The following is a 16850-nucleotide window of genomic DNA, read 5'->3' on the forward strand; positions in this document are numbered from 1 at the left end:
GAAAAAGAAAGTGCGAAGAACTAGAGAGGCCAAAGGCAACCGCGGAATAACTTTGCAGTTTAGTGAAGTGCGAGCCATGAGAGACATAATTATGCGATTTAACACTTTAGTGCCGGCAAAGTGGAACGACCAAGCCGCCGGCGTCTCGTCCTTGTTCTCGTCCTCGTCCTCGTCCTCGACGAGAACTCATCAGCCACATCCTGAGCTGAGAGAGAACAAAGGAAGCGGCTGCCAACAAGAAAAGGAAATTTGTGCTAAAAGTGCACTTCCAGTCAAAGTGAGATGCGGATAACAGGATGAGCACAGGACCAGGACAGGAGACCACAACGCGAATTTAATGAAGCTACAAATACAAGGACTCGTTGCGAGACGGAGTTCGCTCTCAAAATGATTCCGTTTGGTATGAGAAATAAGGAATTAAGGGAGTCAATGCAAACTGATTGCAGCAAATGCCTCATTTACCGGGGAAATCAAATCGCTTCATTTCTAAGTGGATAAACACACAAATGATGGCAAATAGCCATGAATGCATCTAGCCAACAGGCAACAAGAAAGGGACCCCGGTGACCTGGCCAAAACGCTAAAGGAATGAGCGAAATTGAATGAAAATTATGCTGCCACTCGACTGACTGGGCCCAGGCCCTCCTCTCTCTCACTCTCTGTACCATACCTTCTGCTAGATGAAATATATATAATTTTATAAAATAACTTGGCCCTTTTTTTCAGATCAGTGAGCTTTTCCTCCTTTTCCTTCCCCCCCGAACGGCGAAAGGCGGAGCAGGAAAATTTCTTTGCTAAACAAAATTGAATTGTATTCTGACTGACGCTAGGCCCCAGGGCTCTGTTTTGTTTATATTCCTTTTATTTGCTTTTATTTTTATTTTTTGTTTTTTGGCAACCAAATGAAATGGTGGCATTTCAAACAGAATTTTTAAACAGGACTTTAAAGGTCCCGGAAATGTCTAGAAATATGTTTGGGTTGAGCTTTAAATTAGCTAATTGAAACTTTACTTATTTTGAATAGATAAATGTAAAGTTAATCACTTCAAATAACATAAATATTTTTTTTTTATTTAAAAACATAGATTAGCTGAGAATTCTTATATTTATTCTAATGAATAAAGCTGTATTTGACGGAGCTGAGTTAGATTCTTGCTTTTTTTGGGCAACTTTAATTTATCAAAACATGAAGAAGATTTTGGCTAAGCTTTCTCATTTAAATTGTAATCAGCGGATCATAAGAGGAACTACAAAATCAATTTTCAAATATTTTTTACAAATATCGAAACATATCTGGAACAATACAATAAAATTGTAATTCGATATAAACAAACTTTTACGCACACACAGAAATAATGGGATGCGTGGAAAACTTGAAATGCTTACAAAATTTGCAATGGATGATGGCCAGAGCAAGAAACCGGAATCACCGCAGGCCTCGTAAAAATGAACATTTGAAGAGCCGAAAGATGTTGAAATGTGCAAACATAAAACTGCCACCAATTGATTGAGATGTAATCAAAAAGGCGACCCAAACAAAAAGTGGTCCACCGAGGCACCAGGACTCACTCTCCGTGTGTGTGTGTGTGTGTGTGTATGTGTGAGGGCATAAAAATCATTGCCCGGACGGGGAAAAGGAAAGAAAAATCAAATTACGCATACGCAGTGTAGACCAAAGGACCAAACGAATGCCCTGCTGGCTTTTCTTTTTTTTTACCCCCCGCCGTGCCGTTATGGAAATTCGACAAGAAAGGGGGGAACGGGCAGCATATGGGACCGCTTACTAATGCTAACTGGGCTTAAATGCGACTGCCTTTGAGCCATCATACATCAACGCAAACATAAATTACTCGCCATATATGCGCATGACTAATTTGCGACTCATGTCTGCCCTTTGATGCTGAGACCGCCGTCGCAGCCCGCAAAGTTTTAGCATTCATATTTTATTAGCCACAAGTCAGTAAGTTTTGTGTTCTAAACAATTTATTAATCAAATGGCCCAGCAGAACAAACTATGCTCCATGCAAAGGGAAGGAAACTGGGACAAAAAAGCGTCACAAGAAGTGGGAATCCAGAGCGTCAACGAAACTGAAACCAAAAATGAAACTGAAACTGAAGCTGAAACCAAAACCAAAAGGTCCAGTCATCTCCGGATTTGTGTGTGTGTGTATATATATAATTTATGTGCCCCCCCCCCCCTGTATGTGTGACAAATTGTGTGCCGGAGGCCAAGTTTCGCATTTTGTTGCTTAACTTCTTGCCCTCGCAGGGACATTGCTCTCCAACAGTGCTGTGATCCTTTCAGGGGATAAAAAGAAACCAAGTCGGATGGGGATATAGGAAAAAACGAACTTTCTTAAAAATTATTTTGAAAATTTATAGAATTTTAGAAGCTTAAAAAAATATAAAAGGAAAAGTATAATTTAACTTAAACAACACAGGGAACTAAATCTATCTACCTTTGCATTTTGCAATTGAATTATAGTATCGTATCGGAATCAGATCATTAATTAGGTTAAGCTATTCGTTTTGAATTTGAATTTTATTTGAATTTTTTTTTGAAAATCGAATATAAAAAATTAAATTTGCCAAAAAAGACTTAAGTATAAATCGGAAAGCTTTCCTATGTTAGTTTTTATTACCTTAACAAAACTGCATACTAAATATAAAGTTTAAAAAAATTTTAATTTTTATAATTTTTTTTTTTTAATTCAATGACATCTTATAAAAAAAAAAAAAAAAAAATGTAAATTTTGTTTTCTTCCTGAGATGGCTAAATCGGTTCGGCTTTTCATGCTGATCAAGAATATATATGTTTTATGTGGTCGGAAATGTCTCCTTCACTGCATTTGAAGCCTCGGACTAAAATGATGATACCCTATATTAGTGACATATAACAGGTATTTAATATATAATTTAAATAGTTTTAAACTCTTAATGTTTATAATTTAAAGATCATTAACATGTAACACACATGTAAAGTGAATTACTAGCTTGTAGAATTTTCAGAAAAATACCTCTTAAATACCGAAACAGAGAAACTCCAACTCTGCTCCAAAGCCAAATCCTCATGTCTGTCTGATGTCTCTTTAGAACCCCTTTTTTCCTCCAGCATCCCGACATCTTGTCTGGGCCCTCGCCTCCATCGGAAAAGTGTTACAAATTTATGACATTTTCTTTTGCATTCGTCGACCCTTTAAAGCAGCGAGCACCCAATGGCTAAATCCAAAGCCAAACAGCTTCGAAAAAGGTCAACAGAATGCTGGAGGTTAGAGAAGCTGGCCAAAAAAAAAAAAGAAAACCAGAGGAAGTAGTAAAAATGTTGTTTTCTTCTCCGTTTTACGGTTTTGGGTTGGACATTGACAAGAAATCCTAAAAAACTGTAATGGGAGGAAAGAAGCAGCAGCAGCAACAACACCGAGACACTAATGTCGCTCATCTTTTATTAATATTTCTTTGAGATTTTTATGCTGCTGTTTTCTCGCCGCAGGCTGGGTCCTTTCACGGGGCCTAGCAGACAGTTGAATAACCTACACTAGGGGAACTTCGTTCGAATTCGAAACACAAAAATAGAACAAACAAAATATCATATTTCTCTAGCAAACTTTCACATGAACTTAATACTACTTTTCCAGCCCAAAACTTTATTCTCTCCTGCAAAATCAATAAGCTTTATGTTCTCCTCTTTTTCTCACATAAAGCATTTTGGGCGAAAAGCCGGGGAAAATAAACCCTCTGGCAGTTGATTTGTTACATAAGGCGTGTTGCTTACTTTTACTGTCATACTTTCTTTTATGCGGAAAATGCTTCCCTACAGGAATTTCTCCTCAAGTCATGTCTGCGGTGACTTCCTCTTTGCCATCCTCCCTGAAAGTGATTTGGCGGAAATTGTTTTTTAATGTGGCAGACATTCTTAAACTATTTAACCTGAAGTGGCACAGTCACTCGCACTGCGTCACCAGGGGAAAAAAATGTCAACCATTTATCAATGGATAATCAATAGACCTTAAACCTTTTTTCTACTTTTTTTCTTTTCCTCTGATGTGTGGGCGGAATTTTATAGTTTGTTAGGCGAAAACTCAGAACCTTTTGGCAAAACAACTGCGTGGCATGCGATAAAGCCAGGTATTGCCATACAAACGTTTGTATTTTTAGAGGAAAGCTCACTTTCCCCTTCCCCTTATGTTACATAGCATTTAACTAAACATTCACTGCAGCATTTTAACATTGCGGATTACAATAAAAGCGTTTTTATACGTTTGCATGACTGGCAGACGAGTTGAGAGTGACTGACAGCTGGGTGAAAGGTGAAAGGAAGAGTGTGTCCCTGGCATTCATTAGCCACTGGCACGATGTCCTCACATGTCAGAATGCCATTTAAGCCAAGTATTGATTATGCCATCTCTGCATAAGATACTCTTGGCATGAGCACAGTAAGAATAAGAAAGAAATAGAAATTCTTTACAGAAATTACAAATTGAGAAACCAAATTTCAAGCTGCATTTTTCCCTGTGCATTTTCCTCAGTTAAAATAAATTGCAATATGGACTTATTTCTCACATCTCCCAGAGTTCATTTTTGTGCAAACTTGAGCTGTATCCTTTGGGTTGAGACAATTTAATTTTAAATTTAATTTGCCAGAGTGAGGATTATTAATTTGTGCACATGGAGAGCATATAAAATCCTTTGCGTTTCGCACGGCCATAAACTTGGGCAAATAACTTAGTAATCATCGTTTGGTAGCACTGCCAGGATCATCAGCATTTTGCCAGGGCATTATAATTATATAAAGATGCGCTTGCTCTTTACACAGGAATAAAAAAAGGTAATAAAAACAGGACTCGACTCGCAGGCAGTGAAGAGGCGCAGACAGCTTACCTTTTCCATTTCCATTTCCCTTGGACGCTTTTCCGCCTGTTTATGACAGCTCTCACTCGGCAATGTGTGTGTATATATAAACGGGGCCGAAACACTTGCAAGTTTTACGATTTTCAAATGATGTACGTACAAATTCATAGAATTTTATATTTAACAGCGCCCAGAAGCATGCAGCCGAGTGTGATTGTTCTGTGTGTGTGAGTAACTTGTTTTTAGTTGTTGTTTAGTCAGTTTTTCCGAGTGAGTATATGTGTGTGTGTGGTTATGGCAGGGCGTAATTTTTCATTATTTGCTGCTCGGTTTTCCGCACATTCGCATTAATCAAACATTGCGCAAGGGGGAAAACCTCGAAACAAACACGGAAAATGTTTGGCAATTAAAAACTGTTGCACAGTGCACATTTTCGTGGCATATGGAGATATGTTTGTACATTAGAGGTATACATTTTCCCGTTTATCCGACATGACAAGCTCATTATAATCGAATGCCGATGCTTTGAAACAAAAGTTTTTAATTTAGTTGGCAAAAGAAAATAATACAAAAGAGCAAAAACCAGCAGCATCATCATCATCATCAGACTTTTCCAGCTGGATGCCAATGTATTCGTGTGCGGAAAAAGCAAAAGTTTTTCCTTGCCTACAACTGCCTACTTTTCCGCACATTCACTCAATGCCCACTAAATGCAAATTTTCCTAATTTGATTTTGTTACTTTTCCCTGGAACCCCGCGAATTGCTACCTTTTTACTGGGTTTTGTTTTTATTTCTGCCAACAAGAAGAAAATTTCATTATTTTTCTTTATGGCCGCAAAATTAATCAAGTAAAAACACAGAAAAACGAGAAACCCGAAAATGGATTTTAGAAATATGTTTTCTTAAATGGAATATTTCCATTTGCACACACTTTTCCGCCAAAGACGAAATTCATGCGGAGCAGCCGGCATTTATGGAATTTTATGTTCCATTTTATGGGGTCATCAAAAAGTGTGTTCAATTTCATAAATTGGAGAATAATTGCGCCAAAAGTGGAGCACAGAGGCAAAGGCGGGCGAAAAATCTTGCCAGCTTATTGACACTAATTGGTCTTTGGGTTGAACACCCGAGAAATTCAATTTAGCAACTAATTAAAAGAGCTTAGCTTATCAAGCTGAAAAATGCGTAAATTATGTCCCAAATTGAACTCGAGCTTAGTGATTAGAAAGAAAACTTATTTTCTAGTAAAAAAGAACAAGAAAGCCATAATTCATATACAAAATTAGCAAGTTAATTGAGTTTAATTATTTTATTTTATTGAAATCAAAATACTTATTAAAGAAATCAGAGTTTCTTCGATTATCCCTAATCGAATTATTGTTATTATTATTTGTTTTTTATTAATATTTCTCAAGCTACTTACCTTTGCTATAGTTACGCTGACCTGCAATGAAAAAGAAAATCCTTATTAATAAACTTTTTTCTCCGAGTCTTGAATTAATTCTAATTAGCCAGAGAGCTCTACCAGCAAAGCATTAACATGTGCCAAAGCCAAGTGAGCCTCTTAAGGATCTTGGCATTATACGTATAATATATATGTACTCAAATTAAGGCCAATGCGAGCGGCTTCACCTTGACAACGCCACAGTTTCAATGGCAAACGTCAACCTTTTCACCTGCTCAACATTATATGCTTAAAGTGCCTACGGCAAAGTGTCATTGAGTGAGCGGAAAATTTTCCAGCGACAAAAATGTATAAAGCGAAATATATATAACATATTTTCCAGCCACAGATTCGCTGCAATTGCAATTTGTTTGCCGATGCCTAGTGGCTCTGGAAATGTTGTGCAGACTGCATTTTATATTAAAATTGAAAAAGTTATTAGCTGAAAATAAATTTTGCTTGATGGAAAAAATATTGAGATTTCATTTGATGAAAGAAAATTAATAATATTTTCACAGAAAGCATAAATATGTACAAATATTTCGAATGAAAAAAAGAGTATTAAATAATTTAACACGGAACTCTATAACATAAATAATTGCTTCAAATTAATCATAGATAAAATAATATATGAGAGACAAACAAATATATCCAAAGTTTGTATTTCTAAAATACTTCTGTTTTATTTGTATGGCTTTTATTTTTTAGACAATCCACCATTCCCGACATGTGCATAAAAATCTCGCCATTTATCATGGCCAATGGCAGAATTAGCCCGTCGACCAACTGGCTAGCCCCTTTTTTATATCTGTGTGTTGGCCCGAAGGCGTGTCCGTATAAATGGCTGCACTGAAACTAAAGACCAAACACAACTACAACTGAAAATAAAACTAAAACTAAAACATGGATAGTCCAAATGGCGACATTGACGCGTCGAGCGAGTGAGCCCCGTGGCCATAATAATATCCGAGCAAACATTTTAAGAGTCAGCGAAGGGAAGGTCGTGAGGGCGTGGCGGGTTGTTAAGATTTATGCTGACACCACTAAGGTCGGCTTTGGGGGCGTGTTTAAAACGCTGTCGGACAAAATGCAATTGGGCTTTAATGCAACTCGCAAATGCAGCAGCAGCATTCCATTAAAATTATATTAGACATCAAAAATAAATGCCGCCGCTACACAAAACATCCTTAAGCAAGAGCAAATGGTAGGAAAGGGCGGCAGGACTGAAGAAGGCGTTGCATAATTTTTATTGCATGCTGCAGCAGAGCTGCTGGGAAATGCAATTAGTTAGCCTGGATTGTGGATCCAGCCTGAATCCTAGGAGGAGCTCAAGGAGGGGGCAGGATTCAAGCCAAGCTGCCGGGAGTTAATCAGTTTTGCTAACTTCATTGGAGGCAACTAACGGCAGGAAACTTTTTGTGCGAGTCCTGCCAATGAAGTTGACTTCAGGCTCACTCCCTGCCAGCCAATTACACGCACTGCAATCCTTTACAAAACTTTACCACCGCTGCCCGTACTTGGGAACGTGTTTAGCAGGTCAGTGTTGGTAACTAGAAACTAGTAGCAGGAACTAAATTAAGTCTTGAAAAATTAGGAAATGGATTAAGATTGCTTTTGAAGAGGGGTAAAATATTTTATACACCTTCGTTATAAGTTGTTAGATGACCAGACCTCGCAATACATCACTAATTATTTATTCACAACCATATAACTTTTGTATACAGTTACAAAAACAGGCAACAATATTTGTTAAGTATTTTAACAACTTCGAATTTTACTTAAATGTGAACAATCTTGGCTATAAACCAGCCAATTTGGCCAACCTGCTGCAGGCTCACGAGTGGCACCCCCAAAAGTTGGCTAGACAAATGTTGCACTTGCATTCCCCACACGTCCTCGACGAGATTTATGGCCAGGAGCAAGAGGGGCGAAAAGCCCAACACTCTGTGGCACACATTAACCCACATTTCGATTGAGATTTATGGCCAAGCAAAACTTATTCGATATAAATCCAAGTATCAGCGCATGTTCGATTAGATGTCACAAATACTTACTCATGACTTATTTAACCCGCCGACCGATTAACAACACACAATTGCAGGAATGTAAATATTTGGCCGTTGCAAATTAAATCTGCCACTGGCTGCTGCTGGGTGTGCACTCGATTGCGAATTCCGGATGAATTTTGCAACATGTGTTGCAACTTTTATGAGCCTCGTTTTTAGGTCACTAACTTGGCTGTCAATCAAATGCAGGTGCGGGCGTGGGCATGGGCATGGGCACTTGGCGCCCTAGGCCACAAAAGCACCCAATCAATTTCCCCATAAATCAGGACTCACTGCAAAGTCTCAGCAATTACAAAACAATTAAATTGTCACACCGAACAGTAAAGAGCAAGCACATTCAGTGTCACACAGAGCGGGAGGGAAAAAAGTGGGCCAAGAGGAAAAGCGCTATCTGCTTGGATCCCTGCTCTCCGCTCTCCGTTCTCCGGTTTTCCTTTTTCCTTCTCGACAACTGCGACTTGGACATCCGATTGCTGCTCCGTCAACACGTTTCCGCTCTAACGTGCAAGCACTGAGGGAAAATCGTGGAGAAAGGTCTAAAAACCAAATTGAAAACAACTAACAAGGTTACCATCCATTTTATAATAAAAATGAGAAAACTTGGTAAATAAATTAAGAGGAAAGAGGAAAAATTGAAGAGGCAACACTTTCTTCTCCCAGTGTAACTCGTCTGCCCCGAGAAGGAAATGGGAAAAGTGCACAATATAAACTTCACTGGGCGCCAAGGCCAAATCGAACTGGCCAGCTCAACGTCTGTTTCCATTATTTATTTGCAGCAAATTAAGCCCGGCCCCCCAAATAAAAAAGCAAAGGACCTCCAGTGGCAGAAGGACAGTTGGGCAGACACGCTGGCAGGGGGCAAGTCAAGTCAAGTGTCAGCATAAATGAAATTTCCCACCACAAACTTCCGGCAAACAAAAGGGGCGAGCGGATGGTCGCCATTCGCCGGGAGGTTCCCTTCCTTTTTAACAATGCATGTGCATAACAAAGAGCAAACGTCGGTTTGAACTTTTCACGGATTCCCATTTACTTTCCCTTTCCCCCAGTGCCTTGGCATTTCCCTTTTTCCTCGGACATCGACACACTTGGCTGACGCCCATTAAGGTGCAACAAAATGTGCATAGGGGAAGTGTTTTGATCAGGTTACTTTTGCATCCGAGCATTGGTATTTTGCACAATTCAATTGCAAAGTCATTTCCGGTTTCAGCTAACACCCTTTGAGCTGGTTTCAATTGGGGTTACAACGTGGAATACTGATATTCTCTTTAAAGAGGGCTATGGCAGAGCTACCACAATTGGCTAAACATGAATACTAGTTCTTAGTTTCCTTTTAATTATTCTGTACTTTCATGTTACTCATTTCTATTTATTTCCTTTAAGCTACTTAATAAAATTGATGTTTCAGAGTTGCTTTCCCAAAAGCAATCTTTATCCCGCTTTTTTAATGACTCTGTGACCTCTAGGAGTGAGCAAAAAAATCCCAAGTAATCATAAGCTCTCATTTGAAGGCAACTTAAAACCCTTGTTGCGCTTGCTGCTGCTAATAACAAGCAGTTGCCAGCTGTCTTCCTGTTAATCACTGCACTTATTCCCCTCGTTTCCGCTTCTGCTCCGCCATTTTGTGGTCGCACACAAATGAGCCGCATCACTTCCGCTCTGCCCTGCCCTGTGCTCCTTTGAAGGTGTGCGAATGTTCAGGGACTGGCAGATAACAAAGTATATATATGTATATAGAGTCAGGGGCAGGAAAAATAAAAAAAAGAAGGCAAGTAAGTATATGTACAATTTTGCCAAGTTCTAGTGAAGCGTTACATTTGTGGGGTTCCGTTCGCTTGGGTTTTCGCTTCTGTTTCCAGCTTTCAGTCTCAATGGCTTTCGCTTTTTGCCAGTCGCCGTTGCTGCTTTGTGCTAACTTTTTTAATGAACTTGTTGATGTTGCGTGTGCTGAACTTGTTGTACTTTATTCACTTTTTGCAGCTGCCGTTGGTTGTCTGTCAAATGATTTGCTCAAGTGCGGTGGCGGTGCATGTGCATGTGCAGTGCGTGTAATTGACTTTTGAGCCCGAACATTTGGCACTCAATTAACGGCCACTGCAAATGGAAAAAGTTAATTTATGCCGAGCTGCAAAAAAATAGACAACTCATGGGGGTTTTCCTAGAATAGAGAGTGATGTAAGCCGACTCTAGTGCTTACTGAGCTTAGGTACATTTCCCAATAAGTTCTATTTTCAATCTTGAAACCTTCAACTTGGCTCAACATTTATTCATCTCCCTACTTCTGCAAGCCTGGCTCATTACTAAAATATGCAACACACTTTTGGCTATACATTTTTTGGTGGTACATGAAGCACCCTTTCCCTCCCACTGGCTGCATTATGAATAATTAATAACAATTTAATTAAAACTGTCTAAGTTGGCACAGGGTGCCCCCGCCGTCGTTAAAACTAATGCGGCCTGAGGGCGCTGCCAAGTCGGGGCTAATAAATCAAGAGCGCGCTAAGGAAACTGATATATGCCAACCAGATCCGATTCCCCACCGAAAGTGGAAAGTCTGCTGGCTTCGCTAGCTGGATGGATGGATGGATAATGGTAAACTAAAACTTGCAGTCAACGGGGCGTTAACTGACTGACAAACAAGCCGACAACTGAAAACGTTACAATTAATGCCATCACAGCCGGCAACGGCAGTCGGATAAACAATGGCCACGACGAGTGCCTGACAATGCCAAACAAATGTGAACGACTACAAAATGGTCCAGTGGTCACTCAATGTGGTGGCCCTAGATCCGGGGAAGTACAGGAATATATATATACATATATATACACATATAGGGGAGAGTTATATAGTAGCGGGATGGGGAAAATGTGGCAAGTGTGTTTACACATTGTTTGGCCAGGCAAAAGCTGCATAACTAGTTGACTTGTTCGGACTAATTGTCAAACGAGGGCGTGGTATTGTGTTTAAATAAAGCGTTAAATTATTTACTAGGAAGTAATGTGTACAAATAACAGTGAAAACCAACTTAAAATCAATCAATTTATTAAGTCACTCTGCCTTTAATAGCACACTGTTCTGGCATTCCTCCGCTTAAATAACTGGACCCATTTTATTGTCTCTTAAGCATGCCGAAGGAGACCCAAAATACCAAAGTTAAATGACCAAAAATTGTGCCACATTTTCTACGCATTTTCTCGCACAAACACACAAAACACACTTGGTTAACTATCATAAAAACGAGGCTAACTCTCGGCACTAATTAAGTTGAAACCTTAGCATTTACCTTGGGGCAACTCTGCTCTTGGGGGGCTATGGTATGGGAGAAGACGAAGGAGAGTTTGCTCCTAGAAGGATGCGTATTAATAGGAAACCCTTGTTGCGAAGGCTTCCAGGCACATAAAAATGTCATATGTCAACTACAGGTTGCCTTGTCAGCACTCATTAAGCTCTTAACCTCATTCGTGCATACACACACACGGCTACAGATGGCACTCTCGCAAGGATATGCGACAGTGATGTCCACATCCTTTCAAAAATATGACGAAAAATTAAAGTAAACAGCTTTATCTTTAAAATGTATATACATATACAATGTTTGTATTAGCTGTTTAATTCGTTGTAAAAGTAAACTGAAAAAGTGGTATCACCAGAATAAATTCTTAAAATAATCAAATCTATGGAAGTCCTAGAACCAAAAGATTTCTTAAGACATAGAAAAAATACAGATTTCCAGAAGACAGTTGATTGTGTTTTTTCCAGGAAAATTCTCCACTTGGGGAAAATTGAAACATTTTTAGCCGGAAAAGGCGATAAATTGTCAGCACTGGCACACAACCTTACATAGCCAAGCACTCGGCATCCTGGACAAATGCAAGTGAGCGCTTTATTACCAATGTCGACACGCCCGGAAAATGGCAGGACATTGAAGTGCTGGCAAGGAGCTTTTGTCTCAGTTAAGCACGGAATAGCCCAACCACCCCTTTAAGGAAAACTGAAAGAAACAGAAATTATGAATGTGCAACACTCGCGTAATTCGCCGTCTTTCTCTTTTCTCGAGAGCTGCCTTTCAATTAATTTAACTCGTCCTGTTTTTCGGCCCTTTTCGCATTTCCCTGGCCCCCTGCTGGAATGAATGAAATCAAATTAATTACGAGAGACGACGACGAAGAGCTGATAGCAGTTCGTAGGAAGGATACGTAAGTCGCTTCCTTATGCACATGCATGGAAATTTCTTTTCATAATTTATGCTCCTCCTTCCGCTGGGTTCTCCTTCAACGTCTTTGCCGTCTACGCCGCCTTTGCCATTCATTTTAAGTCATTTCCCAAGCGAATCTTATCTTGTCCCCCTTTAACATTATCAACTCCATCAGTTAGGCAGTGTGCCAGGCCAGTGGTAAATAACCTAAATACCTAACTTGAGGGGTATATCCGAAGTTGTTTGGTCTTTGTTTATAGTACTTTTCAAGGTACATTTTACATTAGTTAAGCAAAAGTGAATTTTATGCAGGAATTTGTTCATAATATAGCAGAAATGTTGATAATTAAAAACCGAAATTTATATGCATACTCTGTGATACTCTATTATCATTCAAAGAACATTCCACTATTTCTCTCTCATATTTTGTTGCTTAGTTTTTATGTGTGTGCTCATAATTTGATTTCTGCTCTGTTTGATTAAGGATGTCGAACACACCCACCCAGAGCCACCACCCACTCATTCAAGGACGCAAGGATATACATTGGCAGTCGTATGTAGTTTTAGCTTGCAGTCATTTTGCGTTGTGATATTGGATTTCAGTTCGCATTTCCTCCGTTTTCCCCACACATCGAATGGGTCTGCCTTATTGTTAAGCCAGCTTCTCTCTCTTTCGATTTCCTTGCCAGAAGCCTTGTGGGTCAATATATTGGCAGCATTTATACTAAATGAAACACAGTTGCAATGGGGTTCCCACAAAAATTATGAAAGGGGAATTATTGACCCCTTATTGATGCCAGTCTACGGAATCTATCAAAACAACTCGAACCAAAACTTACCCTCTTTTCTGTGTGTGGGTTTATTGAACTTTCAACTCGGCAAACTTGCAATCGGTCTTCTGTCTGAAATGGCAAGATATACATTCAGTTATTTACTTATGATGATTAAAATGCATTAATCAAGTCAAATGAAACGCATTAAATGTTGACAATATCTTAATCACAGCACAGTTATCTCCGTACTTAATTAAGCTAGAAGCAATTCAATTAGTTTGCCAGACAAAGTTGAGGCCCAGAAATTCACATGGGACTCACAGGTGTGCTAATAAAGGTACACAGAATTCGGGGAAGGGAGTCCTCTGGTGAGCCGCAAAATCAGAAATGTTAATTAAAATCACTGAGCGTTGAGCCTAGGCGACAAGCATGCTAAACAGTCCCCGAAATCTGTGGGGAATTCAGCTGGGAAAAAGGTAGGTGTGTAGGGAAAATCCCAGTTGGTTGGGAAAACCTCTCTGACCGCAGCGGTGGCAGAGGAAGACAAATGTTGCAGATACGAATCTGGTTGGGATTATTAAATGTGGTATAAATATGCCAACTGCAAAGGTATTAATTCAAAGGCAGGGCAGGCAGGGCAGGAGATGTGAAAGTTCAACAAGGAAATCATTTTATGAAGTAATCATTTGTTTTTAATTAGCTCAACTTTATATATTTCTTTTGTCTTTACTTTACTTTACTTTAATATATTTTGCTTGAAAGTTTCAATTCCAATTGATTATTTTTCCTCAAATACATCAAGTATTAACTCATCTTAAGCAACAATGGTTGTCAATATTGAACCCTCTTTGTGAGAAACTTCCAGGTTGCAAATTCTTTGCCCCCAGCTGCCGCAAATAAATAAAGGTAAAACCGGCACAGAGCCCCAACAAAGGAGCCAGTATTGCATTTAAAATTCTTAATGGACATACCGGAAATACAGTATTCCGATCAGGAAGCACAGGGTCAGGAAATCAACTGAAAAAGTGCCGCAAAAAAAAGTACGAAATGCCAAAAGCGAAAGCTCACAGAACAAAAAGAGCACATACAAAAAAAAGAAATTATAAAAAGTAAGTCCTCGGAAAAAAATCAGCAAAAAGCGAAACGAAGGTTACAGAATAAACAAAGGAGCAGAAATAATATTTGTATTAAAATGTGCAACGCTGGAAGGGGCGGCCTTCCTTCCTTCCCTTTGATCATAAATTAAGGGGAAGCTGCGAATTTAATAAACTGGTAACCAAAAACCAAAGCCAAAAACCAAAACAATTAATGAGTCAGAGACCTTAAAGCCATGGCGAGCCCTTAATTTTGTCGCTGAGCCGCTTTAAGCCATGGCTTTTAATTTCGTCTGCGGGAAAGTGCTCGATAATTCGAGTTCCGGTCTCCGGGAGCAGCTCAACTCTCCGGGAAGTTGCATTAAAGCGGATGCTAACTTTCATTAAAAACCACTTAACCCGTGCCAGGACAACAGGGGAACGGTACAGGGAACGGGACCTGGACCACACTCCTCCTGACGGCCCACTTGACCCACCACTTGACCCACATGACCCGGCAACAAAGCCAGTGACGCCACGTGGATACAACCACTCTCCGCACCACCGGAGTCTCGGTCTCGTCCTGGAACCCAAATCCCTGCTAGTTGGCTTCAAGGACTTAGAAGTGGAGGCGTGTCCGTCCCGAGGGCACATCGTTAGTCATATTTTTTTGTGTGCCACTGTGTCCTGCTCGGCTCGGGGTGCAAACTTTTTGGCAAACACGAGAAGCCAGAAAGAGATATTTTTAATTAAATTAAATAACAGTGCGTGGTGGCAGGCAAGGAGGGGGAATTTCCCGCCAGCTTCTGGCTTTCGGGCCGAAATGCAAAAGTCAGAAAGTGCTGCATACTTATGTGGTCAGAAGTTTGTACCGGATTAGAGATTTGATTTAAAATCTTAAAAGCAGACAGAAAGTTGGGCCAAATATCCGAGAGAATAAGTAATGCCACTGTCACCGGGCTTACGTCAACAAATTGAAAGCTTCCTTTTATTTAATAAAAAGAATATTCCTGAATTCGGAATACTTTTCTGACTAATTGTCGAGCAGTTAAAAACTTCGTCCTTCTCTCTTGATCAAGAATATTTTTACCCGGCCACAATGTCATGTGCAAACTTTGTCACAGAATTTCACATACGTGGCCACTTTTTTGCGATTGACGTTCGCTTATTTCTATTTCATTACCACTGGTATTTTCCTTTAATTTTTCGCCGTCGAACACAAACAAACAGTGGCAGCGCAAAAAAAAAATAAAAAAAGGAAAAAGCATCAAAAAGTTGAAAAATGGCAACGCAGAAATAAAAATGGAACAAAGGGAATAGAATTGACTACCGGGAGGCCAATGGGGGCACTGCAGACAAAACTGCAAAACTTTGGCGCGGCTTTTACTTTGTTCCTTTTTGGCCCCAAATGTTTTCTTTTAATGCCGAAGCGTGAAAACAAAAAACTTTTTTCTGCCGCTTTTAAACGGCGACACTAATGGCCCGAAATCGAAATGGATTTGTCGGGGTTCGAGCTTGTGCAAATATATGCCATCGATGTGAACAAACAAAGGCGATCCAGAATCGAGTACGTTTGACGAGAACCTCATTGGCATTATGGGCCAAAATGAGCAATCGATGGGATTGATTTTGAGGGGAAACTCACATATTTTGGTAGGTTACATATGGGATATATTGTATTGTAAGTATCTTAATGCATTATGTTTAATAACAATGATAAATTAATTTAATAAGACTAGGCTATCTTCAATTTCCAAATTATTTTTATACCCTAGCAAAGGTATTCTAATTTTAGTTAAAAACTTAAATCTATAAATCATATATATTCTTGATCAGCTTGATCAGCTGAATAGATCTGGATATCTCAGACAGAAAATAAATTACAAAATTTCTTCCATTATTTTTTTAAAGGTTTGAAATGGTCAAAATTTGTCAAAAAATCAATTTCTTAAAATTGTAAAACTTGGTATGCAGATTTATTAGCGCTATAAAAACTAACACAGAACAGTTTTCCGAATTGAAATTAAATAATTTTTAGCTGAGTTTTGAGTAATTAAATTTTTGAAAAATTTTTTTGAAAAAAATGTCATATAAAAATATCGATAAAAAGTGATTTAAAAAATGAGAAATTAAAGTCCTACTATCAATTACTATCAATTTTTGATTCCTTTCTTTAATTCAATTGCCAAATGCCCAAGTTAGTTTCCTTGTTCTTCTTAAAATAAACCAAGACATATTTAAAAGTTTATAAAATTACTTAACAAATAGTAAGGTTTCATATTAATTTATTTATAATTAATTTCCAAACCTCAAATGTTTTTAGAGCTCTCCCAATAAAAATAAACGCCATTCATTTTTCCAACTTTTTAAAATTGCATTTATTTACATTTTATATTTGCATTTGAGTGCTCTAACTCACAGATAACCATTAGTAAATATTGGCAAATATATT

The 16850-nt window shown here is 38.9% G+C and overlaps 1 protein-coding gene across 2 annotated transcripts in view; it reads right to left on the reverse strand.

The window, feature by feature from the left end:
• Positions 1-16850, reverse strand: part of rdo (leucine-rich repeat domain-containing protein reduced ocelli) — a 54429-nt gene that overhangs the window by 24740 nt on the left and 12839 nt on the right. For both annotated transcript variants that reach the window (XM_086832401.1, XM_086832400.1), the window contains exons 2-3: positions 13392-13454; positions 6273-6293 (exon numbers count right to left, since the gene is read on the reverse strand). The gene's annotated coding sequence lies outside the window, so the exon portion shown is untranslated. The remainder of the gene's footprint in view (positions 1-6272; positions 6294-13391; positions 13455-16850) is intronic.

This window comes from Drosophila serrata, unplaced genomic scaffold (assembly GCF_035046125.1).
Source record: "Drosophila serrata isolate PLE 108 unplaced genomic scaffold, ASM3504612v1 contig_249, whole genome shotgun sequence".
NCBI lineage: Eukaryota > Metazoa > Arthropoda > Insecta > Diptera > Drosophilidae > Drosophila > Drosophila serrata.